Here is a 25,812-nt window from a genome sequence, read left to right on the forward strand (position 1 = left end):
AGCGCTGTCAGTGTGCCAGCATCACTGCAGCTGGGGGACTGTGCCGCCCCACACACACACACACACACACACACACACACACACACACACATTTCCTCCCTCTCTCCCTCCACTAATTCTCTCCTCTCTCTCTCGCCCTCCCTCAGCTGCCGTCACAGGTTTCTTTAACCTCTAAACATCCCGTTTCTTTAATACTTTCCTCCTCCTCTCGTCCTCCTCCTCCTCATCTCTCTTTCTTAGAGGTGTGTGTGTGTTTCTCTCCCTCTCTCTCTTTTGGGTTTCAAATGATGACCCCCCCGTCCAGCCCACTCTGCTGCTGCTGCAAGGAAAACTCCACCTACTCAGCGCTGTTAATGTAGTCACTGACGGTGTGAGCTGCTCTCTCTCTCTCACTCTCTCTCTCTACCGGGCATCTCCCCCAACCTTTCTCCTCCTCCTCCTCCTCCTCCTCCTCCCAGAGCATCCTTCTCTCCTCTCACATCGCTCTCCGGTTCCACTTGCGCTCGCAGCCTCCTGCCCGTTCGCTGCCTCTCCGCTTTCGTCTCTCCGCCTATCCTCCTCCTCTTTGACACACACACACACACACACACATCTCCACGCACACACATGCATGCATGTATACACTCTCTCTCCTCTCTCGCCGTCTCCCCTCTCTCTCTCTCTCTCAGTTACACTCGGTCGGTCCTGTGCAGACTTGAGGAGCCCCGGAGAGGAGACGATGCTGGTGCTGATTCTCTTGGAGCTTTAGTGGTGATTTTTCGTATTCCTCTGTAAAGAAAACTAGACTCAGAGCAATGTTGATGCAACAGCACCCCTGTCCTCTGCGCTGTGTTCATCTGCCTGCCTCCTGCCTAGAATCAGCCCGTTTTGGGGGGATTTAAACGACAGAGAGTGTGTTGCGCCGCCTGTGCGCTCTGTGGTCCTGGATTTTCTTCTTCTTCTTCTTCTTCTTCTTCATCTCTTCTTTATCTCTCCACTGAAGGATGCTCAGTTCTTTCCACAATCAGGAATATAACTACCACAACTACCAACACTCTCGCTGCTGCTGCTGCTTCTGCTTCTGCTGTCGACTTCTCAGCCCCAGCCAGATCGCAGTCTGAGGCGCCCCGGTCCCCCTGAAGGGAAGACGAAGCATGTCAGAGGCACCCGTGTTGCACATGGAAATGAGCCATCTGCTGCTGGTTCTGCTGGACTCCAGCGTTTAACCAAGACTTGAGATTATCCAAAAAAAAACAAAAAAAAAAACAGAGAGGCTCTGAAGAATTTGGGGATCCTAAGAGTTCCTTTCTGACAAGCCCTGAGAATCCCTGTGTCACTGTATATATTGAGGAGCACCAGCTGCTTTACCAGCTCGATGGTTTTCTGACTTGTCCAAGGCTGCGATTTTTGGCATCTGACTAAGGTAAGAGGTGACACTGCTTTTACTTTTACTTTGCTGTGCTGCTTTCTCTGGGGCATTTTCTCTCCGCTCTGCTCGCTCTGAGCAACATCGATTCTGTACTTTGGAGAGGAACGGCTCCGTCTCAGTGATGTGGCAGATTTTTGCTTCGCTGAATCACTCTCTTGGTCTGCAAGATGCACATTTTTTTTATTTTTTTTTATTTTTTATTTTTAAGAAACTGTCCACTATCGAGCTGCTGCTGCATCCCCCCCCTCCCCTGCTTTGTCTTATTAGTTACGACTGGCACTGCTCCGTCCTGTTTACTATGCATCATTCAGTGTCTGTAGCAGCGTCCCTCACTGTGTGTTTCTGCTCAGCAGCCGGTTTGAAACGAATGGCACTGCAGCTGAGAAGCCAGAGGTGTTTGGTGTCCAGAACTGAGCGTGTCATGATCGGTGTGCCGGTATTGAATAAACAGGAATCCGCAGTCAGAGATGAACTGCAGCTATATTAAGTTCATTATATGCCCTTTGTGGGAGGAGGGTTCATTATCTTGATTTCCTGTCTATATGTGTAGATTTTCATTCTTTAGATATGTCTGTTATTCTTTTATTTGTTGGTTTATTCCTGACAATTTGTTAACACGAAATTTGATATTTCTTACTGGCATCTACTGATCCTAAACGCTCCCCCTCATAATCCTCATCATCCACATGAACTGGTATGAATAACAGGCAGGCAGTAGGAAATTGACCGTCCTGCTGCATGTGGAGGTCTGTTCAGTGGACTGTACATTGTATTTGCAAGTCTGCTACGCTGTACAGCAATTGGTGCGTGAGTTTGTTTTTTTTTCCATACATTTGAATAACTGCACGGTGTCTCTGTGTATATGGAGATCCAGATGTGGGGTAATTGGAATCATGGTTTCGCCGTGCGCATGTGTTCAGTGCCGGGGTCCGTGCCAACGACGACTTCTTCCCAATCAAGCGGCACAAATGATTGAGAAGGGACATCGCATCCTGTGTTCACTCATCAGAAGGTGCTACTGGATCATGTCCGTGAGAGGACATTCACACTTACAGGCTGACTGCGTTTCGAGGTCTATTGTAGTTTCTAGATCATCGCTCTTCAGCATGTGCTGAGTGAATCACTCAAATGGAAGGAAGCGGGTAGAGAGGGGAGGTGGAGTAAGTTTTGATGCGAAATAGGAAGGAAGAGTTCCTGCTTGGATCGACTGCTGTGATATTATTAACAGAAGCGTTTTCTGGTCCATTTAGCTCCACTTTACTGCCACGAGCAATGATGTATAGAGGACTGTTGGTCTGTTGGGAAAAATTACAATAAAGCTTTAAAACAGCTCATGAAATATTGTGTAAATACATGTCCTGGGCAGTAAGAGCGGGTATTAGTGAACAGTTTGGCTCCACACTGTAAAAAAACATCCAACCAAACAAGTCTATTGGTCAAACATCCTCTATACTACAATGACATTTTGCATTTTCGCTGGAACTGTTGTTTTCCATGATCGCAGGATGCTTATCATCGTTCTTTGAGCAGTTAGGACAGCATACGATTCACTTATGAAGATCTAGTTTGGCGACTTTAACAGACAAGTACTACACTATAACACTGTATTGCTGTTGTCGCTTAGGCCAGCCTTGAAAGTGTCACCGGCAAGTCGGTTATTAATCGTTTTTCCCCCAGTGACCTCCCAAGGAAACTCAAGGGTAGCTGAGGGTTCTGCTTGGACGACCTAATCAACCTGACAGTGTGGCTCAGAAATGTAAGTCATGTAATGCCTTATGAGTGATAAACAGCATCTTCAAATCAACTCTGAACTGAAATCGTGCGGGATCTTCGCCCAATCGTAGTCAAGAGCCTAGCAGCAGTTTGTCTGAGGCAAGAAATCAGGGCATTGCAGAAGTCGAGATGAAATAAAAACGGCACGAAAGATATATTCTTAACCAGAGGCCGATGACTGACATGTTGTTTTTCTGTCTAGATTTCTCTAATCATCTGAAACACAAAGCTAAGTGTTGTCTGATTAGAGGGTTGACCTCTGAGGGTTGAGATGCAATGTTTCTATAAGCCCATTGCAATGTAGAGTCGGGGGTGTATCCCAAATTTCTGGACCCCGAACAAGCTGTTTCCATGGCCACTCTAGTATCTTTGTGGGCCCCTTGTCACATGAGGGCGCACTGTCCACTTATTCCCCCATTTCCCACATTCTTACAGCCCTGAGTGGAGTGGTGGAGTACATAAGAGCTCTCCACCACCATCATCCAAACGCCGAATGAGGGAATATCTTCTGGATGAATGATGTTCATCCCTGCAGTGGTTTCCCAGGGATTCGGAGAATCTTTGACAAAGAGGACTGGTCGCCCATAATACTTGCATAAACATGTGAGGCAGGATATTGCATAATGGTGAGTGTGCAGAGGAAATAATGGAAAAGGAAATCTGAAAGGACATTTGAGGATCTACGGGTGATGCGTTGGTCAGCTTGAGTTTGTTTCCAGGTGACTTCTTCTTCTCTAAATGCAGTTTGTACATTTGGCAAATGTGCAGCAGATTTTTGTAATATTCATACTCCAGTTGTTTGATGGATGCTCCTGTAGGTTTGTGGTGACAGATGACTTCTGTCAGCGTCTTATGTTGCTTTGAAAAATAACTTACCAGATCGTTTTTTTTTTTTATTGGCGATAAACGCTGATGCTGAAATTCAACTTACTAAAGCTATACTGAAGCTATATTTGTAAATGTGATTGCAATGCTTGTGAGACCTTTCCCGTGAGGTGTTTACATTCCACCCTTTTCTCTCTGGCAGTTTTGCCCTTTCAAATGTTTAAGTTCTGATTATAATTACAACAATCATTTCCTGCGCTACAGGCTCGACCCTCAGCTGCACGACTTCAAACGGTGATTGACGGAGTTTGAACTCAAGTGTTCCCCTCCAATTAACAGGGTTTTATTCTGTCCGGCTCTTTAACCAATATTTTTTCATACAGTTCACTCAGATTTAGTCATCACACTAACAGCTGTGTGTATGTTGTGCAGCGACCCAACCGCCAATGCAGAATCCAAGGAGGCGTCTTACGAGTGGAGCCTTCAGTGCCGAGCGCAACTGTTTTTCCATTTGTTGTAAAAAAAAAAAGGTTAAATCTTTGACGAGGGTATTCCGACCTGAACTAAATTCTCACGTCAGCAGGCTAACGTGCTTGCAAGGACCCTGTCGACATGAATAATGCTGGCTGCCTTGGCTCCTTTACTAATTAAACACCGAGTAGAGGCGAGAACGTCATTGCTACATTCAAACTTGATCGCTGCATGGGTCTGAAGCGGTGCGTACCAAAGTGGACTGGGCTGAGCTGAGGTTTTCCTGAAGAGAGAGAGAGGTGTGCGAAGGGTTGAAGGAGAAATTAAGATAAAGTGAGAGAGAGGTGCAGAGAAGGAGAAAGAGGAGGACAGAGAGGTGAAAGATAACGAGGCGGGGAAACATGGGAGGAGAAAGGGACGACGGAGGGAGGCGGAGATGGGAAACAGTGGGAGACTGCAGGCGATGATCGAGTGCCGACGAGAACAGAGTCCCCGTCGGAAACCAGCGCGGCGACGACTCAGACAAGACAGCCAGTAAAGAAACATGAATAATGAATTTAAGTTAAGGTGTAGTGATGAATACTGCAGCAGGGAGGAGCTCCGAGGTCTTTCTCTCCATGACCCCCCATCCCTTCTACCTCGGTAGGCACTCATGAATTACTTAGGCTAAAAACTATCCCGTACACACTTCAATTATCAACACACACACCCACACACACACAGGATGCATAACTACATTACAGCGCAGAGGGCGTCACCTAAAAGTCAGTAAAGTTGATTTGGAGCCAGAGGACGAGCTGCTGCGTCCTTCAGCATCACAGCACCTTAAACACATCAACTCATCTGACTGGTCTGATGACAGCAGTCACTGTCCTTGTTTAGTCTTGAGATGCACACTTTAATATGTGTATGTGTGTAGACAGATGGACAGATAATAGATAACAGATAACGTTAAAATGTGTTTGAAGAAGTATCCTATTATATTTTAGTATTTTCACAAATACGGAAAACACGACATCAGAGTGGCCACGCTACCTTTCTGCGTCGCTGTAGTCGTCACTGGCCTCCGTGCTGCTTTCAACGGTTCCATTTTCCGAGACGTCGACACACTAGAAAAAAGACGACAGAGAGGACGAGTCGTCTCCTCCTCATCTGACTGCCGATTTTCAGCAGCTTAACCTGCCTTTGAAAAACCTGCAACGTTCTTATTTTGGTTTTAGCCAGCCCTTGTGGACGAGCCGTTCCCTGCAGGACTGTGGAGGGCAGAGGCAGGACGTCAGATTCAGCACCCCTGGGGCTCGATCATGCGGCTACGCCCAAGGGCATGTAGGTGTGGTCAGGTGCACCGTCGGCGCGCTGCTATCTTGAGAGGAGGGCAGGATGTAACTGCACCAAGACCAGCAAAAACTGGTCTTAAGTCAATGGCACAGTATTTTCCCTGCTATTTAAAGGTGCGCATCAGTCAGGCACGCCCTAAAAGCACTTGCGACATTAACTTTAAGCCAAGCACCCTCTGCCTCTGCTATGGTTGGTTTATATTTACTTTCAGTTTTCTAAACCCTGCTGCAGGTAATTAGTCTTTTTTTTATGTTATTATTTAACCTTGTCAAAACCTCACGTCAAAATGACTGCCTTCTGAAAAAGCCTGTTGTTTTGGCTTTGCTTCACGTTAAGTGAGAATAAAGCTCTCGAGTGACTGCTCAAGTATGTTTTCTTTGTTGACGGGTTGTCGACAGCAAACTAATGTAGGACGCTTCTTATCCCTCTCTTCATTCCGGCAGAAAATACTCCGCGTCAGATTTACTTTACTTTATTCCCTTCCTTTCATTTCCTCATCTGTCCTTCTTTTGTGGTATTTCTCTTATCTACCTTTGGTTCTCTTTTTTGCCTGCTTTCTTACGTTCTGCCCACTCTTGTTTTTGCGTGTTTCCACAGTCCTCTCTTCAAGTCGTTCTCTCCCTGTGGCATCCTTTTGCCCCCCTTTTCCTTCCGTCTGTCATATCGCCTTTATTTATTTACTTCTGCCCATCCCGGCTCCCTTCATTATCTCCCTTCCACCGCACTGCCTGCAGTATGTGCTTTATATGTGCGTGTGTGTTGATGTGTCTTGTCTCCATGTCCACTCTTTTGCCCAATTAGCCACACGAGCAATATTGCATCTCTTCACACGCGACGGTACAGGATAACAACCGCTACCCTGAATTCACAACAGTTCATCTTATTCGTATGCTTTGTGGCGCACTGCTTAGTGAGTCTGTGTGTTTTCGTTTGCATGCATTGTGTGTTGTTTTTCGAACGGGGATTGTGTATGTGTGTGTGAAAGTGTGTGTGTGTGATGCTCTCTGGGGGGGCTGGGGAAATTGAAGGCTTACTTCCTTTCCACTAATTACCCAGCAACAGTCCCCACTAATTGTCAAGGCCTCGCATGCATTTGAAGTCTTTAAATATCCAGCAGCACGGAGCCACGTATAAACGAGGCAGGGAAATGGCGAAATGGAGGAAAGGGCAGAACAAAGCGGGTCAGCGGATCTGCTTTGAAGATGTGCACGACCCGTAACCTGCAGAACGACTGCTGCTGGATGCGGATCCATCTCCAGGGACCATCTGCTGGGTTATTAGGAGGGAGGAGGAACTCGAGATCTGCATTATGACATCAACATAAAATCTACTTTATGTCAAACTTCTTGACGTTACTGCTGAGGAAATAAACCGTAGCATCCAAATCTAGACGGAGATGACTGCTGCCCATGGCTGCCTGCTCTCTTAAATATTTATTTGAAACTGGCACCTAAAAAGAATGGACATAATAATGTGAACACCTGCACAGTCTAATGCAATCCAATGCAACGATCCTGCAACCGGGACTGTCTTTATGAGAAAGTGATATTCAGACGCGTATAGATTAGGATTGTAGTTCATGATGTAAAGTGAAACCGGTCAGGACTGAAGTAACCCCTGGAGAGAAAAGAAAAGGCCTCCAATGACTGTGTGAAAAGCATTTTGTCACTCTGAATGTTTATTTATATTCTCAAAACCATTCGCCATGAAATTTAAACGTTCCTTTCACTTCAGTTTGTATTGGAATAATCCAGCACAGAAAACAAAACGAATCCATCCGTGCCTTTGCCAATTATGGGAGCTGCAACTATAAACCAACGTTTGGAGTGATGTAAAAACTAGAAAAACACATTTACCTGCGAGATAAAGGATTGTTTTTTTACTTGAACAAAACTTTTTGACCAACAAGAAGCGCCGAGGGAAGCAAACAAGAAGGGAAGGTCCTTCATTCCGGGAGAGTGGATGTTGATGTGAGCCTGTTGGTGAAATGTGTGAAGACTGGAAGAGGTTTTGCTCGGCTGGTGAAGTCTGGACTTCCCGCAAAGTTGGAAAAGCAAGTGAAGTTTTGTTTGAGGGAACTTTTTGGCACGAAGAGTCAGTTTTCATTCATTAAGAAGCTCCATGCTGTTTTCTTTTGGTAATTGCTCTAGACTGTGTGCCTGTAAATGGCCGAGGCATAAGAAAATACTGTGTGTGTGTGATTTCAGCTAGTTCATGCGATTAATTTAACATTTACAGTACGTACTGTGTATGGTTAGCTACAGAACCATGGTGGATTGAGTGATCCTGAAGCATAAAGTAACTTTATTTCTTAGTTTTTACACAAAATGCAGTTTTAGACTGATGCTCAACTGTAATATTTAAGTAATTTATTTGCTGAATAGTCAAAGTCGAAGTAAGAAGTGTTTTTTTTCTTATTTAATCTCACATCTACAGTGTTTTCCTGATTACATATATTGGTCTCATTTGCTTCTCAGTGGTTTTCAAAGATAAACTTGATTCAAGAGCTGTGTGACACGAACATCCTATTGAAATTGACTTTTTCATCTATAATACTGTCAAAGGAAATATACAGCTGAGTACCACAGGGTTAGTTTCTTTGTAGATGATGTGACCCTGTACCTGTCAGCTCAGCGCTCTTTGTTTCCTCGTCTTTTGAGTGCACCAAGGTAGAAACCTCCGCATTTGAAATGGGAAACCTCTTCAAGACCCTCGTATGTCATCTTGTCGTTGATGGCGTTCATGTAAACCATCACAAAGCTATTTGCCATTCACCCGATGGATACAGAAAAAAGCACTGACGCATTGTCTCACAATTTTGTTCAATCAGTTCATCAAATAGAATAGAAAAAGAAATAAAGCGACAACCACACTAGCGGTTCATTAAAGGCTAACATTAGCATCCTTTTCTCCTGCACTAATATGAGAGGATCGGTACCAAGTGCAGCAACTTCGCTGCTAGACTTCTGCAGATGCAGTGTGGAACAAAATCCAGGGCTGTCACGCACAATTCATCAATAATAATGTGACATTAGCTAGCTAGCTAGTTAGCTACTAAGAGACAGGTACCAACTGTTTTACGCTTGTTTTAGAAAAAGGACTATAATACATCAAACAACAGAGAGTTGCCATAATCCTCGGTTTGTAGAGCACCACCTTAAGGTTAGGGTTGCATTGAGAGGGAGACTTCAGGTGCATATGCAGCATGACATGCAGTTATTTGGCGAAGGATTGCAATGATACAACTGAAATAATGCGGTTATATATACTCGTATGGCTTTAAACCAGTATAAAGCTCCAGGTATGCAGATGCATATTGATTGTGATGCAGTTCCAAAAGTGTTTTCCTGCCTGGAATCGACCGGTCACTCAGCAGAAGAGACAGAAAATGACAATAAAATTCACTGCGAAGGAAAACCGTCCCCCTGTAAGATTCACAGCTCGGATTCAATTTGGTTAAGAATCGTGGACTGTGAATAAATCTGAATCACAGCAGCAGCACTGTGTCCACAACCGTAGGTGATACAACATGTCTTTTCTATTTCCAGATCACTGAACAGTAACACAAATAAGAAGAAGAAAACAGAGCTTTCAGTTCACAAAAGGAGGAAATCTGTGGGCCTTTAGAGCTGAAACACAATAAGAACGAGCACCTTCTGCATTATTTAAAGAACAAAATGTCTGCAGGATTAAAGGAGGGGCGTCGACGACGGCTGCCGTTAACACCACTAACTCAGGACAGACAAATGCACGAAATTGGACTTTTGTTTGCCTGCAGCAGCGCTGAAAGAAGCTAAACATTAAAAAGGCAAACAGTGAAATCCAGTTTGACATGAATATTTAATGTGAGAACAACGAAAATAAATGAAATGCAAGTAAAGATGGAATCGATTTTGTGTTGACTGCTGTCAGATGGGACTCGACTGTATTTATCTTGAGGTCTTTATGTGCACACATGTCCACAGATCTGGTATCTAAATAAAATGGCGGTGTCGGGACCTCAGACAGGGACAAGGGGAGAAAGCTAAAGCGAGTCTCTCCCATCTCCTGTCTTCTCCATAAATAGCTTTATCTCCTCCTGCCACTGAGCGATCCTGACACCCCGCATTAGCAACCTGGAACGGATTTCACTTAAGAGTTTGAGTCCTTTGAGGAATTGATTTGTCTTGTAGGGAAGAACAAAGGCCAACACAAAGGTCCGTCTAAAAGTTTCCAAACCGGAGGAGACGTGAGCAGACAGACAGACGGACTGAGAGCCGTGCCGAGTGACAGACGGGCGAGCGCTCGGGGGAGCTGATGGGCTTCTGATTACATAAGTAGAACAAATAGATTAAGTAATGAGCCATCGCATAAATGCGCTCTGAGAGAGGTGGGGGGGCCGACGGGAATGCGTAATGCCTGAGAGCTCTGCATTGATTCCATAGGGCCCACTTGGTAAACTCGTGTGGTTTAATGGCACATGCGGCATTGGAACAAAGTCGGACCAGTTCTCAGAAAAACTGAAAACTTCTCAGCAGACACTGATTCATTGATTTAGTATTTACAGCTCAAAATATGTGTAGACGTCGCCGATAAACTTGCAGAATTAAACAAAACAAACATTAAAGCTGGCTGTCGGGAGACAAGAGGTAACTAGATCCATCTGCTCCTGCATCGCCTCCACACAGCTGCACCTGTATTGATAATTCATAAGTCAACCTCTTTGGCAGCTGCTGATGTTGCTCTCTTTAAGTAAAGTTGACTCCATCAACATTTCATTATGATCCCGGCAGAAAAATGTGTCTCTCAGTTCGAACAGTGTATGATGTCATCCCCCTCCCCCCCCAAGAAAAAAAAAGAAAAATCCTGTCACCGGGGCCCAGCTGTCGCTGTGTAACCCCGACATATTTCTTTGAGTGACTCACAACTGTGCACAAGACCGCGATGTGGATGTGTTGACAAATGTGTGTTTTAAAAGCATTTACAGCTTCGTATTAGAGGGTCAACTGATGTTCTGAACCGGAAAAGAAGATTTCCTGTAGCAGGAAACTAATTTGAGTTATAAAAAAAAAGAAAAAGGAAACTCACCACTGTGGTCAGGAAGCATATTTGTAAGGCTTTTATCAGCAATTGTGTTTTAACTTAATATAAACTCGATTCCCTGTATCGAATTCTAGCTTCAGGACCCATCACTCTACCTTATTCCCTTCAGGCTACAACACTGGTACATCTTCATCTACAAGATTATTTCTGTCCCGTTTACTTAAACCAAAGTTTTTCTGTCATAATCATAAAATCACGTCCCACAAAAAGCTTTAGTTTTAAAGAGCCGTCGTTGATATTGGAGGCTGATAAATTGAACCTGTTCTACTTTGCTCCTTGGTCTTGGAATGATCCGCAGGCGAAGATTAAACTTTGTATCTTTAAATAAATTGAAATGCAGGATAATGGAAGGTGTCCTTGTTTATGCACTGCCTTATGAGATGATTTCTATCAGGGCATAAAGGGCAAAAAAGTGCTTTTTCAGTTTTAGGGCAAAACAAAACAATGGTTAGCGTTCCCTGAAGAGCAGCGCCTGCGGCACATTTTCACCTAGATGTATGAAATTCAGTCCCAATGTGTATCACACCTGGATATTAAAAAAGTCTCCTGGTTCTATGACCCAAACCCAACAGGAAGTCAGGTACTTTGAATTTACTGCTCTTTTTTTTGGGTTATTACAAGTTCTGAGTACTATCCCGCCCTTATAAATCTGGAGTTTTCATTGAACGGCACAGTGAATTTTGATCTTTTGCCATGAACGAGGAAGCTGCAGATTCGCTGTCCATGATCGAATCAACCCTGAACTTTACACATTTTATTAAAACCCTGCCCTGAAGACATTAACGTGGCCGCCTCACTGCTGCATGCAGCTTTAATTCTACTTATTGCTGCTGATGTGATTCGATTTGCTGTTGTCGTCCTTGATGCTGCTATTTTGAACCCTGTCTTGGCGAGGTCTCTCTTATTCTAACCTCGATGTCAAACAAATGTTATGAAGGAATATATTATTCACAATGTTACACTGTACGCCAGTTAACAGGGTGAGAATCGGCCAATAGGAGAAGATCAATAATGTGGATGCTGGAGGCTATCAGCAGTTCCCATCGGATCTCATACAGTGTCTACGCGATGGCTCGTCCAAAGAACGGCTCCGAGCAAAAACATTTAAAAACGTTAGTTAGTCACACTGGGATGGTGTGTGTGGGCGGTGTGTGGTGTGTGTGTGTGTGTGTGTGTGTGTCTCCCTGCAATTTTTCATTAATTAGCAAAAAACATGGAATATAAGCAACGTTCTCATGAATGAAAGATGCAGCTTGACTTGTTTAATGAGATATGAACCTTTAGGGTTTGTTTATTTTTAAGATATGATTTATTCTCCCACGTTATTGGCTCGTAGCTCATCTTGTGACGGAAACCAGACGGATGGCACGGAGGTTAACAATCGCCGACATTGAGATGATCGCTCGTGCATTTTGACTTTTGATTTTCCTTTACCAGGAAAGTCTCTCAAGATTAGATTTTAAAGAAATGATGCATCGAAAAATTGAAATTCATGGAAAACTCTATTTGCATGAACTGTGCTCATCTTATTCCCGGTGTTCGTCCTTCATCACGTGAAGCAATGAACTAAATGTGCGTCCGGGGAGCGGTCCTCCGTCAACACGCGTTCCCCTTTTTGCCGATGAATTACAGCGGACGTTGGCATTGGCGGCTAAAGAACACGCATTGATTTGTTTGTCAAAGGGGGTGAATAATTCTGATGAGGTATTGATTGCAGTAAATCAAGACATAAGTCACCTTGGTTTAAGGGGCAGCAAAGGGGCCCTGCTGATAGATTGTATGATGTATATATGATTATTGAACTTTGAAACAAGGCACTGAGGAACGAGCTCTTTGCTGACTGGCTGTTAAAGCTCATCAGTCACTGAAGGATTTTATTGACACGCTCATGGGGAACACAATTGCTGAACACTAGCAAAAGAGGCCGAAAGTTCGTTTTTTTTATTTCCCCCAGTGGTTTCACACTGTGACATTCTGCATTGGCGGTTTTATGCCGCTACAGCGAAGCAGACTCTATTTTCAAACGGGCGGGGGAGGAGGGGGGAGTATTGCGTAATCAGCATACCATGAGTAGTGGACTGTGTGAACGCCAGCGGCTCGTGAAGGATGGTTATTGTTTCAGAAAGAGACAGAAAGTGGAGAGCGTGAGAGAACGAGAGGAGGGAGCGAAAGAGGGGTTCAAAAGGCATAAAATAAAAGAGACAAAAACTTGAAAGCGACAATGAAACAGGGCATCGAAGATTTAAAGGAACGAGAGAAAATAAAGGAGGGGGGCCCGAGACAAAACCGCGGAGAGTGAAAGAACGGCGAGGAAGATTACGGAGGACGACTGAGTCAAAGTGAGACGGAGAAAGTTAGAGAATGGGAGACAGATAATGAAGAAGACTGATGGTGAAAGTGAAGAGAACGAGGCAGAATCCAATTAAATCCGGCTTCAAGACGCCAAACGGTCTCATCATATGCACTTCCAGCTTCACATGGAAGTTTTAGTTCGTGATGTTTAGTTCTGTTTCGATGACTTGTCGGTGACAACAGATTAGAATAGCGTAGAAAAAACATTAATCTCATTCAGGAAGAGAGACGTATTATACCAGATTTATGTTGTTAATTTTCCATCTGTCGTACCTGGGCAGGCCGATACAAACACAAATTGAATTCAAGTTCAAAACACACCCCCGACTGTCACCACTCAAATGTCTCAATACAATTCAATTCAGTAAATCAGTGCTCATTATTTCGTAGCTCGTGAGTTGACAGTCGGCAAAGTGTGTTGTTATGTAATGCAAGACTGGATTTAAAGTAAAAAAATCAGCTGTCAATCAAACACGGACAGCCTCTCCTGCTTGTCAGGGTACTTTTTTTTTAGTTTTTTTTCCCTGTTGCAGCATAATCAGCCATGAAAACACATCCTCATTTATTATTTCTTTTACACATTTGCCTACCAAGGTGTTACCTGATGAACCTGAACATCCCCGGTTCGTGTCGTGTTGCTTCTTGTCATTCCTGATTCGCTCTCCCCTCATTTCCTGTCATCCCCGTCTCTCAAACATATGATATAAAGCATACTTCCTAAGAAACGACCTCGTCATGCCGTTACTGTTGTGAGTCTCAGATCTTCATCCGTCGTAGAACTGAGTTGTGACAGAGAGCAGAGGCTGGACGTGGTCACCGCTGCTGCTGCTGGGGGGTCAGTGTACCGACTGCAACCTTGTGTGTGCGCTTTGAACTTGTCCCAACTCCTTACATACACAGCTGGTGGTTTTAAAATTAAAGTAGGTGTGGTGGGGAGCCCAGAGTAGAGAAGTGGATCTAAGATACTGCTGTAGAGGAAGTGATGAGTTCTGGCTTCTTCTGCATCGTGATGATCTCCTCGCGGATGTTGAAGTATGTGAGGCTTCAGGAGAAACACGCTCTTCGTCCTGAGTCTGCATTTCCTTTCCCAGTTTCATCCTCCGTAACATTTGGCCCAGGTTGTTGGTCCCGCCCTTCACACCATCCCATTGGTCCCTTGCGCCATTCTCAGAGAATTTCGGTCACACGGCAAAAACAAACGCTCACGTCTGCCCTTTCACACCAACATTTCATATCTTACGACTTTTAGACTGTTTTTGCTTCAAATTCTAATCAGTAGAAATCTACACACAATGGTTTTGTTTCATCTCAAAATGTAAATTACCCTTCTTACATTTACAACCAACAGGTGCATTTCATGTTTTTAAAAATAACCGTGTGGTATAAGTTCTTTCCAATCATTTTTTATGTTATTTTTTTGAGTGGGGAACTATGTTGCTGTGGTTTATGATTAGATTCCACATTGTGTGAAAACTCTCCATGCATGTATGTTTATTTAATTATTTGCTCTTGAGTCCCTGCAAATACTCCCACCCTCCGAGGCAAACTCATTCTAATCAACGCTGCATTCTGGTGTGCGACTCCGCGGACCGTTATTTGTGTGTGAATAGGAATGTGCGTCTCTGCGTGTGTATTTGTGCGTGTTCTGGCGCTCCAGCGTCGTCACGTTCTGTGGCGTTTACATGAAAGAGGGAAATCAGTTGCCGGCTCGCAGACAAGAATTCTCCCTGAGCTGCGGAGAAAATTAAATGAGTCAGGATGTAAAATTTATTCATTATTTGATTTCCATCTCCTGACGCCGGCCACTGAATCCCCCCCCCCCATCCACCCGCGCGCCATAACCGGCTCAGCACAAGAGCCTCTGGCGCACGCCTGTAAGTGCACAATAACACCAGCGTCTCATTTTAATGCAGATGTTCCGGGCAGAAGGGGTTTCGGCGTCGGTTGGAAGCTGAATGTAACATCGGTCATAATTGAAGCTCTTGTTTACTGTTTCTTTTCTTTTCTTCTTTTTTTTTGGAACCGAGCATTGCAGCTACATAATAAGCCGTGTTTACCGACTGGAACACGAGTGGAGTGTGAAGGAGCTTTTGCACAAATGTGTCTTTGTGTCAGTATGTAAGTTTAATTACAAGGACACATGTATAACTGCACAGTGTGTTCCTGTGTGTCTCGGTGTGTTTGGGTGATTGTGTACTGGAGGGCTGAACTAGCCGCCGGGAACCAGAACCCTGAACTGCAGAGGTCAGCAGCATGTGAGCTCATATTGACTCTATGAGTGATGGTCATATTTACCTGTTGAATGGATGGCTGCTTTGACTAATGACCGCCTGATTTTTCATTTTCTTAACGGCCCGATTTTGCAAGGATGGTTGGCGTGAATTAAAAGATACGGAGGAGGAGGAGGAGGAGGAGGAGAGAGGAGGAGAGAGGAGGAGGAGATGGAGGAGACGGAGGAGGAGGCGAGCAGAGTGAAAAATTGGTAATTATTGAAAACATCCACAAATCCTCGGCGGGTATGTTTCAAGCGAGTGCAAAGTGTTTATCACAGCAAATAGATGTGTTTTCTGTCGGAGGGTATAAAAGTAAAAAAATCCCCCCCCGTCTCTCTCTCCACGCCCCGAAGTCATGTGTTTCATCTATCACGAGCAAAGCCATGAATATTTCCTCTTCAGCTGTCTCTTCCCGGGACCGAACTTCCTCAACTGAACGAAACACAGACTCCACGATTGCGTGGGGAGTGCTGCTGCTGTCGGGTTCGTCAGCAGACGGATGCTTCACGAGGAAAAAAAAAAGGTGTGATTAATTCCTACAGTTGAACGCCAGCAGTCTGACGGGACTGTCGACAAACTGCGCGCGACTTAATTGTGACGGAGGATCGGCGTGGATCGAGGTTCGGAAAGTCTGTGCGAGGGAATTGAAAAAGAACGAGCTCAGGAGCGATTATATCATATTCAGGAGTTGATGTTTTTTTCCGCTAATGTCCCGTTTTAGCGCTGCAGGCACTTGGGAAAGTACCCGAGAGAGCAAATAAGCCTCACCGTGTTGTGCCAAGATGAAAATGATATTTACAATTCCATTTTCCAGAATGCTGAACTAAATAATGCATTTAAAAATGAATGGTTGGAACACAGAATCCAGAGGTCTTATAATTCACATTTAAGGTGATGTGTTCGTTTATTATTGTCGCCGCTAAAGTTTAAAGTAAGTAGTCAGTCTCTTACTTTTCTGCTGTATTCAGACAACTGTAGAATCTGGAATCCTGTGCTAAAAAGTTTCGCTATTTGGCTCTTTTTCTTTTAAGCAAACCACGAGTCATCCAGATGTTTTACCACCACAGCTCCGTGCTCCACAAAAAAATGGAGTACAGACAGACATGCGATGGATGCTGTGGGTACAGACAGTGAAGTGACAGTATGGACATTCAGGGAGACAGAATTAAAAATAGATCATAATCATGCGAAGATTATGGATCTGGGAGGATGCTGAGCAATTTCCAGCTGCCACCGAGCAGTAATGAGTCACATGGCCACCTCTGCACCACGGAGACCTGGAAGAGGACGGACTGCACAAACACACTCGAAACACACACAGAGCTACCATCAGCTCCAGCTTTATACAGTTTAATGGCTTCTTTGTGCAGGCGAAACTATCATGCTCTGAAATAACGTTCGTACACCGACCTTGCCCTGATTTTTTTTTTGTATTTTTCCTTTCGAGACAAAGTAAGCTCAGCGAATGTGGCACACACAGCAGGCGAGCACAGCTTCACGGTGCTGAAGCGAAAATATCGGATTCAGTATGGATTCAAGTTTTCAACAAAGACGGAACAAAAAGAAGAAAAAGCAAAGATTGTTACGAACGACAGGGTTTATTGTGTCGGAGGATCCAGTAGAACAAACGACTGGGAGGCGGCTGTCGCCGTCCTGCTGTGCACATTTCACTCACCGGCCTCTCGTGATTCAAGCCTTTGCATTTTCGCCAGAATTTACAACGAAGCCGGAGACCAGCATGCTGGGAGAGCCCTGAGAGGTCTGCCACATGACGAACACAGGAGTGTTAAATCTAATCTTGCTTCTATCAAACAACAGATTAGTAAATAAAAGAGGGAATATAGGAATACGTGCTACAGCTTGCACTCAAAGATCCAAATCTAAAGTTCTGAAATAAAGCGAGCATCGTCCATTTCCTGTGTGCATAATAATAATAATAATAATAATAATAATACATTTTATTTGTTTGATGGCGCCTTTTTAAGTCACCCAAGGTCACCTTACATAGGATAAAAGCATAAAATCACAGAGTAATATCACCACATAATATCACAGAATATTAAAAACAAACATCGATATAAAAAGGAAAAGAAAAGTGTAGTGGACAGTGACCAGTCAGAGTGAGTATGCCAGTTTGAACAGGTGGGTTTTGAGTTTGGATTTGAATGTTGTGATGGAGTCTGACTGTCTAATGTGTGGGGGGAGAGAGTTCCATAGTCTGGGTGCCGAGCAGCTGAAGGCTCGGGCACCCATAATGTTGAAATGGCTTCTCTCTCTCTCTGTGTGTGTCTTTACTTTCTTGACATTCTGGGAGGTTTATATACAAATCAGACCTGACAGGACTGCAGTCGGACTCTCCCCGGTGTCAGCCGTCCTCTGGCCACAGCTGCTCCTCTTTAATGAGTCATCCTGGATTTCACTGATTTGTTTCCCAAAAGCATTCTTCCCCTCGTTCGTCTCGACCTTTTACTCTCCTCTCTCTTAATCCATTGTTCCTCCCCATCTCTCTCTCTCCCTCCCTCCCTCTCTCTCGGGGTTTATCTGTTTACCTGCCTTCATTTTAATGACTTGTGACAACCAGGGTTGTTTGTCAACGTCTTTTAATACCTAATACTTTTGCCAATTCATGCCACTCAAGGTAGCGGAGTGACCAACAAACTGCAAGTGCCAAGTCGAATACGACACCCCCAAGGTCTGACAAACACTAATGTCTTGGAAATTGATGGGCTGTGTGTGCGTCTATGCTGCGGTGAAGCATTTACTGCCTAAGCAGGCAGCGCAGAAATACATCAGGAAGGTATAACAAGTTTTTTAATCCCTGCTGCGCTGCACGTACGCACATACAGTGGCTGCGATACTTGCATCTTAGCATTCCTTCCCACTGTTTTCCATTACCTTTAAACTATTCAACAGGGACGAGGCTTGTATATTACCAAACACCCCCAACGGCGGTTCTGTTTGCTCAAGCTCATTTCTGACAGAACGACGGGAGGGGTTTGTGTACCGAGCCCTCTTTTGTCTTCTGGCTTTCATGCACCACAAGTGACGTAACGTTGGCGCCGTGGTCATTATAAATCCACGTGTGAAGGTTATGTAGAGGTAGGCTGACAGGAGCGCCCGACAAACAGACCTGTGAAAATGTCTCCCAACAGTTCCGACTGGCTTCAGTGACACTGAGTGGATTTAAAATAAAAAAAGAGGTGAGAGGGTCAGTAGATGCCTTTATTTCTATTTTAGTCTGAGACCTCAAAAACAGTGAACCCACTCCTGTTTCTCACCTCACAGCCAGAAAGATTCAAAATTTCAGACTTTTTGTTTCCTGTTTTATTCTCCTAAATGTGAACAAGCAGAAGCTGAGACTAGACAGATGGAGGCAGAAGTAGTTGTACTTGCATGCTTCCTTGGGGGAAAAAAAAGTATCCCGTGGTGAGGAAGCTGCTGCTGTCACAGATATGACACAGCAGTCCCAGTTAGCGGTGATACATTATGTCAGCCTCTCGTCCAATGAGCTGTGCTGTATCTGCAGCAGTGTGACAGCTTCCTGTCGCATGCCGTCAGACACAGCGGGATCTGGGTGACCGTCCACTTTGTCCTCACTCATGGAACAAGCCGGGTTTTCTTCATCCCTCAGCCTTCCAGCTCTGCAGCACAAGATTGCCCACAATCCTCCAGTTTTGTCCTTCTCAAACATTACAAATCCGTCGTGGGCTTAAGAGCTGCTTTTGTTCTCCGCTAAACAGAAGACTTGCACGACTAAAAGTCAAGTCTTGCCCAAATTGGTTGCATTGTGTGTGTGTGTGTGTGTGTGTGTGTGTGTTTTCTGACAGTAGCAACTCTTGTAAAAATCCCCCTTAATGCATTTATCGTATATTAGTACCACAGGCAATTTACTCCTGAATGTTACACAAAATTAGCATTTAACTTGAGCACCCAACACATGATGTCCTTGTAACTTCTGATGGATCAAATGAGGACACCGCCATGTATCTGAACATTTGAGCGCAGTGGTGTTTCAGCAGGAAATACAGTTTCTATAAACAGGAAGTATGTTTGTGTAAATTGGCACCACTGGAATTTTTTATGGAGGCCCTGGGACAGAAAAAAACTGATATTTTTAATTAGATGTTGGGCCATCTGCAGCCATATTTGTAGTGACAAAACAGGCGTATCGAGCCTGAACCTAACTAGAGCATAAGCACAGCGCTGTGTCGCAAAGCTACAACAAAAAGACACGTAAAGCTTAGTTTTCGAGCATTTTTTTCTGGAAATTGTGTTGCGACCCGGTGGCTGTAGCTCAGGACGTAGAGCTGGTTGCCTAGTAACCAGAAGGCCACTGGTTAGCTGTATGCTAGGGGGAGCCGGCAATATGAACACCAAATTGTTGTGAAAGAATGTGTAAGTCGCTTTGGACTAAAGCGTCTGCTAAATGCCCTAGAAATGTTCAAAAAGAAAAATGTAATGCTTCAATAACCATCAAATTCCACATCACGATATACCTTCGAAACCTGTTTAACACTAAAAACCCTCCTGTGTATATAAGATTACCGGCCATTTACTCCTAATATCAGCGATGGCATCTGTCCCAAACATCAGCCATCCAGCCGGGCTCTCAGTCTGCAGGACCATCTGGACAGAAAACACAGATAGTGAAAGTACAGAGAAAGGCTTTGAGATCAAAATAACAGATTTCACAGGAACAAAATGTGAAGCGTGCATTCAGAAGACAAAGTGTAGAAAAAAGACAACACTTTACTCGATGAGTCTGCTCTGAACATTAGGAAATAACTGTTGAGGTTCTGGTGCAGCCTCACCTCCTCCAGAGGACAAACGCTCCTCCAGATGGGTCGGTCCATCCCACCTCTCCACTACAGGGGCCATGGTGAAGCAGCGCTCAAAAAAAAAAAAAAAGAGCTTGAAAAAAAAGAACATGGCAGCACTCATTTCCTCCTCACACGGCCTCTCGCCCGCGGCCATAACACCAGCGCCTGTAAGCTGCCTCTCCTGACCCGCACAGGTGCTCCGGTCGTACTCTCTTGCCAAAAAAAAAAAAAAGAGAGCTAATTTTGACTCGAGGCTCTTGCTTTGAATTTTACGACGTGGAATTAAAAGACTGAGGGAGGGAGATAAAGTCTTGGATTCTAATTAAGGGAGTTTGGTGCGTCCCAGGGAGAAATGATTATGGAGAATAAAAGCTTTTAACAAGCATGGCATAAGGTAATCCACCAACCCTCAGCCACTCACTTCCCCCCCATCTGGAAGACAATGCAGGCAGTAAATGATGCCCCGGGCATGTCCGATTGATTGGCTGGAATTCACTAACAGCACAATCAAACTGAGAGCCAGGATCGGCGGCCACCACACGAGATCGAATAAAGACTAATAACACACTCGGAATAATAGTGTGAGCGTGAAATCTATCGTCTGAGGTCTGAAGGAGATACAGGTTTTTAGTTGTGCAGCTCCAGATTCAGATGTCCAGATGCACCTGATAAATGATGAACTCGAGGGATTTGTTCTAAATCTTACCATCAAACACGTGACTACCTGGGCGCCAAACAAAACTCTTTTCCTTCCTGTTCACCTCAGCTGGAAGCCCTCAACAACACTTGGTTCTCTGCTCCCTCAGAGGTCAGTAGGTGGAGACGGTTTACAGTCGGGGGGCACAAATTGGTGCTTCTCAAAGTTGATGTCTAGCTCTGCGCCGAGATGTGTGAAGGCTGGTACTGTCAAGACCGATGCTTTCTACAAATGAGCCTAATTGAACAATTGCAGTTCTTAAAACTACACAAATTGAAGCCTACAGAGGCGTGAAACCCTTTCACACGGCCAGTGACCACGATAAACATAGATAAAAGCTACAGTCCCTCTCTCTCGCTCTCTGTACCTGCACCAAAGCACTCAGTGACTGAAGTCCATCTCACCTGTGCACCACATTTTTTTCTCCTTTCCTGCTGCATAACCTCCCCATATTCTGACAGGCGGATGGAGAAGCAGTTCCCATCAAACTGGTGTTATTTTGCCTAGTTCCTGGTGAAAGCGTTGCTGCTTTCTGCTGATGATAAAATAAGCATTCACCCCAAACTGCACAGTCTAGGGCATTGATCTTTTCATATGAAAATCAAGCTGGCAGAGTTTAGATTGGAAGTTTTAGTTTCTGGGCTTACTTCCGCCAATGAGTCAGCGTGTAGTTTGATGATTAAAGAAGTCTGCGGAGGCAAGGCTGGGTGGAATGATAGAGCAATCTTTATTGAAACAGAATCTTAAGCCCTGCGTCCGGATCAGAAGCGGCCGCTTTCTGATATAATATAAATCTATGGAAAAAGCAATGCCAAAATGCTTCGCCCTCTCAGAACTCCTGTCAGCCTTCGATCTTAGGAGATCTACCAAGTGCCACCCTTCTAGTTCTTCCTGTGAGGACCTTTTTAGAGTCCCTTTCTCAAGTACACCCACTTCTTCTGATTGGTCCCTTTGCCAAATTATCCAATAGACTAAAAGAGGAGTTTGACCTGTGTTAGGCATCTCCCACCATTCGGCATGCAGGTCAAACTTAGCTAAGCACTTTATGGTCTGTTAACATTTGACCCCTCACAGTTGGAAGCCAACCCCTGGACCTTCACACACACAATGACAATCAATTAGTCATGATTGAATCCAAACTAAGGCGATCAGTCATGATTGAATCTAACCTAAGTAGATCAGAATGTGTTGCCCTCCAGATTCCTCATATTATCAATATGTCTGTACTGACCCTTACACCAATAGTGCAGATTAATTTGTCTCTGTGAGCAAATCCGTTGAATTGCTGCACATTTCTTTTGAAATTAACTGATTTTGGTATGAAACTATGAGTACTATGAGGCTGAAGCCGCTCCAACAGGCTTTAGTTCTCCTTACACAGAAGAAAACACGTCACATAAATGAAAACAAACGGAGAGACGACTTTGCTGCAAGGATCATAACCATCAACTAGGATGAAAATGGCCGTGTTGGTATTCAAATTGTCTGTAAAGTGGCTGTTTTAGAGCAGGCTGAGCTGTATGCTGACAGACTTGAATTAGTTTTAATAAGTAGAGCTATTAGTTCATTAGTATCACTGCTCTACAAAGCTAAGACTGAGTCCTGTGCCACCAAAATGTCAAAACCATCATGTTGTTGATGATGTTAGAATGTGTTGCCTGGCTGCTGATCTGAACAGATTTACTGTGCCAATAAAACTCTTGCCTTCTTCAAATCTGGACCGTAAATCACAATTTTACATTATAAATTTGGGTCGACCGGGTCCAGTTTGGAGTCCCGTCAACAAATAACAAGCTAAAAGGCTCAGAGTGGTTAAAAAGCACTCGTTTGATGGGCTCCTGGCTTAGAGTCCGCTGTAAAAACAGCAGCACAGCGATAAAGACGACATAAACAGGGCAATAATACAGTCACGCGGAGGTTTTGTTAAAATATACATGAGGACTGTCCATTCAAATACATTAGGACCAAAAAAACATTAAACTTAAGTGCTTATTCCCAGTTACAAATGGCATGTACGTCCATTGCACATGGCTGATAAAACCCTCACCTGTGTGCAGAGGATTTGCCTCCATCGCTATTCAGTGTTTTTATTTTATTATCACTGTGGATTTCCATGCAACCGCAGGAAAAAGGTTATGAATCATCCATTAAACACAGGAAATGGTTACATAATGCAGTCTTGGTGCTTGAAGCCCTACACTGGATGTTTTTCTTTTCCAAACCATCCGTGTAGGATTTTATTTAAAAACAGTGGGATTCCGATGGAGTGGGTGACACTCTGACGCTCTGTCAGCTGCTCTCGGTATCAAGCTTCATGTGAACGAGACGAGTAAAATGTTCTGAGTGCTCGTGCTCAGACTGAACCAAAAGAGTTTTACAGTTCGTGAAGTGCAATTAGTGTCTATGTGTAAAGAGAACTGACAAAACATAAATGTCAGACTGTAATGTGACACATGCTGTGTTATCTGTCACCTACAATTAAACCTCCTAACGGGGCTGTGAGTGCACAGTCGTAGTTTTCGATATCTCTGTGAGCGATGCTCTTATGTACGACTTTCATGCGGTGTGATGTGATTGGATAGCTGCATCGTGACTAGAAGTGAAAAAAAAAAAAACAGAAGCAGCTGGCAAGGGAAGGAATTGTGCTAACAAACCGAATCACAAGTAATCTAATAAGCACTTATGTACCATTGTAGATTGATAGTTGGGAAAGGGTCTACTGTCGCTCGGGCCTCTCTCAGATCTAGTCAGACCTCTGTGCCGACGCGCTCACAGAGGCTCCATCACCGCCTTTTTGAATGCGAGCTCTTTGGATATCCTGCCGCAGCAGCGCGAGTGGCTGTGAGACTTTGAGTGCATATTTGGTCGGGGACAGAAGTTTCTCCGCGGAGTAATTTGATTTGTGCTTAATTTCAAAATGCAATGACAGACCCAGCATGCCTCATCCAGTCCTGTTCTAAACGACTTTTGTGCTTCATCATCTCCAGATCTCAATGAGCGTGATGAGACGGGGGAGTGAGGTGTGATGACACGTAGTAATTTAGATAACCAGCGCTGGTTGTTACACTTTAAACTGCTTTAACCAGCTGGTGGCTGGATGAACTGCTTCTGGCACGTTATTAATACCCGTTTGCTGCTCACAATGTTTTTCAATGGGACACTTTATATATTTTCTCCACAGCCTTATAGACTAACTGTACACAGGCTAATGCTGTAATCTGTCTTGCTGTGTCGGTTGGTTAGTGTTGACAAAAAGCTTCGTTCCACACTGTGTGCAGCTGTGAATGATACGACTACATCACAACACAGTGTGCAGTTTAATGATCAAACTCCTTGAGAAGCTGATGTGAAATCATTTATCAGAATATACATACACGACATCAAAAAACGCCAAATGAAACGTGGCTCATTTCTGTTTTTTTTTGTTTCTTTCTCCTGTTGTACCTATGGAAACGTTCAACTTGAAGCGTTATCTGGTTTAAATGAATTTCGCTTAATGAACGTGGCTATCCTCTTCAGATTAAAATGACTGAAGGGAGCATTGAGACATTTCTTTAATGCAATTGGTTGGCAACATACCTCAACACCAAGCGTAGTTCTTCAGTTTTCTTCAACCATGAAGAAAGTCTTTCCTGAATAACCTGCAACTTGTCAAGTAAAAGTTCATTTAGCCATTCGGAAACTCCTCATATTTTGGAACATACTGTGAAAAAAACCTGTATTTGAGTTCTGTTGTTACGACTCTTTGGAATGAGGATATTAATTGGGTTTCCCTCAGTCTCTGTTGATGCGCACACACACACACACACACACACACATTTATGACGCAGTTAAGGACGAGGGAGTCACTCCTCTGGCTGCTATATTCCCACAGAATAGAACAAAGACTTTTATGCATACGGCAGAGTGGCTGTAGATAACAGCATCAGAGGGCTCTCTTCATAAAAAGGATTCACCCACAGAATTGTAACGCGGAGGATCCGACCGGGCCCGGCATCGGCATCGAGTGGTTTTGTTCCTTCAAAACCGCCTCGTTCTGTAATAGAAGAAAAGGGCGAGAGCGTTGGCGATTGGCAGCGCTCCGTTGGGCGGATGTTGGAGAATTAACTTGTGAAGAGTTGTATGGCTTCTGACTTTCAATTGTCCTCCAGCTAGAGCGGATTCGCAAATGAATCTGTCAGCGGTCCATGCCTGATGCATGAGGCTGTAGGTGTGTTCAAACCACCGCCTGTGACTGTCCTTAGCTAATGACCTCGCCAGGAACGCAACTCCACCAAAGTGGGCCGTCTGTTTTATTCTTTCATGTGATCTGTTGTCCGATATGTTTTCTTTCCGGGAATTGTGAGCGAGTCCAATAGTTTGACACCTATCGACCCAAACAGACAACACAAACCTTCAGTCTTTGTTAAGAGCATGAGCAGACTGACTAAATTAGAGTTAGGGTTGGAATTAGGTCGGGAAATATGATCAAACAAACAGTTCTGAAATCGTGGCGGGAGAGACGGGCTCAAACAGAACCACAGAGCTGTTTGGTGTGGCATTTACAACATGTGTCAGTGCGAAGTACATGACAACTATGAGGCCGGTATCCATGGTGATTCATGTACCACGGAGGCAGAGGCACTTGGACATAAAAGTCAGACATGTAGTAGAGCGTCAAGAGGTTGAATGAATGAGTGAATAGTGTGTGTGTGTGTGTGTGTTTATTTGTGTGTGTCCACTGTAGCTCAAGTCATATCTGTGTATTACCTGAAGCTTTGCAGTGCAGGAAGG

At 44.3% G+C, this 25,812-nt stretch overlaps 1 protein-coding gene across 1 annotated transcript in view; it reads left to right on the forward strand.

Annotated features, from left to right (window-relative positions):
* The first annotated feature begins 426 nt into the window (after positions 1 to 426).
* The window catches only part of sgcd (sarcoglycan, delta (dystrophin-associated glycoprotein)), a 316,040-nt gene continuing 290,654 nt past the window's right edge, over positions 427 to 25,812 (forward strand). Inside the window, exon 1 of the mRNA XM_030438196.1 lies at positions 427 to 1,402. The gene's annotated coding sequence lies outside the window, so the exon portion shown is untranslated. The remainder of the gene's footprint in view (positions 1,403 to 25,812) is intronic.

This window comes from Sparus aurata, chromosome 13, assembly GCF_900880675.1.
Source record: "Sparus aurata chromosome 13, fSpaAur1.1, whole genome shotgun sequence".
NCBI lineage: Eukaryota > Metazoa > Chordata > Actinopteri > Spariformes > Sparidae > Sparus > Sparus aurata.